Here is a 2820-nt window from a genome sequence, read left to right as displayed (position 1 = left end):
AGAGAGAGAGAGAGAGAGAGAGAGAGAGAGAGAGAGAGAGAGAGACAGAGAGAGGGAGGAGGAGGAGGAGGAGGAGGGGAAGAAGGTGAGTGATGATGGTGGAGAGCCAGTGAGGATGAAGGGAGGGAGAATAAAGTGGAGATGTGAGGAAAAGAGAATAAAGTGGGATTAGAAAGTCATCAGTGAAGAAAACGTACGGAGTTAGAGTTGTGCCAAAATGTTCTAACAACACTTTTTCAAATTCAGACACAAAATATTAATCGAAATATCAAATACAAAATTTAAACAAAATAAATAAAGTCAAAGACAAAATTCAAAACTCGCAATCAAAAGATTTGTTTTTTTGTATGTTTTGTTTTGTGTTTGCAGACGTTCTGCTTGAGGTTCTGGCACTAATGTCACGTGTGGGCGGGTTTCTCTGGGAGCATTCCTATTGGCTGATGTGTTTTGATTGACAGCTGAGCTGCAACTGGAAGTTAATGCAAACCTCTCTCTGCTGGTTTGGGACTGTGGAGAATTTCTGGTGGTGAAGCGAGAGGTAATTTAGAATTAAAATCATTTTAAAATAATTAATTCATAAAAGTCTAAATATTGGCCGTGTTTATTGTTTTGACTTTTTACTGTTTTGTTGTTTTAATGCTTATTATTAATAATAAATAAAGTAAGACTCGCTCTACGAGTGGATATGGAAGGTTAGCGAGCTAATTGGCCGTTCGCAAAAGCTCCGCCCCCTTAGTTACTGTTGCTATGTACATCAAGCTCCCAGGACCGTCAGCAGCCATGATGTTTGTGTAAGGGATTTATAAAATACACATAAAAAAACACTGTACATTATAAACATCAGCTAAACTATGGAAATTTAGTTCATATAGAAAAGTTTTTTATATTTTATATATTAACCCTCTAGAGTCCATTAAAGCTCCGCAGCTCTTTGACTTCTTCCTGAGGTAGAAACCTTCAGCAGCATGTTTCCTGCTGCAGCTCAACTCTAAAGTTTCCACGTCACATTTAAAGACTCAACTCTTTCTCAGCAAAGGTTCAAATCACCACCACCAAGTTATTTTTTAGTGTTTTTGTGTGTGTTTTTTGTAATTGTTTCATTTTTATGTGTGTTTTTTTTTTTATTTTTTGGTGTGTTTTTGTGTGTGTTTTATTTGTGTTTTTTGTAATTTAGTGTGTGTTTTTGTGTGTGTTTTTTGTAATTGTTTCATTCTTTATGTGTTTTTTTGTAATTTTTTGGTGTGTTTTTGTGTGTCAAAATGTTGACCCAGTGAGTCAAAATGACTTGATAATAATGAGGTTGAGCTGAAAAAGATGATTGCAGCATGACATGGTGATCATTATTTAAGTTTTAAAAAGACCCAAACTCTGAAGGGTTAATGTTGACGTCCAGAGAGACAGCAGCAGGTCTGACTGCAGCAGTTAGAGTCAGTTATTGATCAATCATTGAGTCACTGATCATCATCTCTCGTCTCTTCTCAAAATTCAGCCATTTTGAATAAAAAATCATCTAAAATTGGTGGAGTTAGATTAAAAAACAACAACTTTATAGTGCAAATCACTGGATAAATATTAATTATTTTTTTTATTTTACATTTTTTTTTCCATGAAGACAGGTGAGGCCTCTCCTGCTCACAGCCACCTTCACCTTCACCTTCATCATCGTCACGGAGACTTCACTCAAGATTCTGGAGAACCTAATGGATGTCTAATGGACCGACTTCTTTTAAAAAAAAGCAGTTGGTAGGCTGGATTATTATGTGATCTGTGTTTTATAACCTGTACGTCAGTTCAGATCCCAAGATGAACAAGAGTCCACATGGGCCGAGATCCCAAAAGCCCATTGCATGTTTGTATATGCTCATAGTACTATAATACTATTATCTATTGTCTTACTATTATAATACTATTATCTGTTGTCTTACTATTATAATACTATTATCTGTTGTCTTACAGTGGAGCGCTGAGCCTGTCAAGCCTGTTTTGTTTTTGCACTTTTTACATTTTATTGTTGTTGTTTTGTATGTTGTCCTGTATATTTTCTGCTGTTTTGTAGCAGAAAATGCTTCTTGACTAAAAATAACGAAGCGAGACCTTTTCTTTCATGTTCAGACGTTCTTTAGTGAAAAATAAGAAGAGCAGAAGACATACAGCGTGTTCATGCAGAGAGCATCTTGGGAAATGAAGTCTTTTTTTAATGTAACACCAAATCAATGAAATGTAGTCTCTTTCAACAGTTTTTAATAATATTACTGTTAAATTATATTTTTTACCTGTATTAACTTATTTATTATTTTATTCAGACAAATCAATTCTCAACATCTTATCCTTATTTTGTTCATCCTTGTTTCTTACACACTTTGGGGTTGTGAACACACTTGTTCAGTTTGAAAATTTACAATAAAGTTGTCTTTGAACTTTTGAATACAGGGTTTTTCTGTTGCCTAGCAACGTTGGCCAAGTTCTCCTTTGTTTGTCTGTTTGATGATGTCATGTTTTAGAATGATTGGAACGCTTTGATGATGTCATGTTTTAGAATGATTGGGATGCTTTGATGGTGTCATATTTTTGGAATGTTCGGGATGCTTTGGTGATGTCATGTTTTAGAATGATTGGAACGCTTTGATCTCTCGATGATGTCATAATTACATCACATTCATTCTTATATAAAGAATGGATCAGACATGTGATTCAGTTCTGTCCCTCCAGCACAAACTGAAGTCTCAGAATATTTCTGCCAGTTTAACTACCAGATCAGTGAAAACTCGACAATGGTTAAGACTAAAATATCACCATTGCAGACGGGGGAGATGCGGGAGG

The sequence above is a fragment of the Centropristis striata genome, chromosome 19 (genome assembly GCF_030273125.1).
Source record: "Centropristis striata isolate RG_2023a ecotype Rhode Island chromosome 19, C.striata_1.0, whole genome shotgun sequence".
Lineage (NCBI taxonomy): Eukaryota > Metazoa > Chordata > Actinopteri > Perciformes > Serranidae > Centropristis > Centropristis striata.
The sequence above is the reverse complement of the archived record's forward strand: the minus strand, read 5'-3'. Positions refer to the sequence as shown.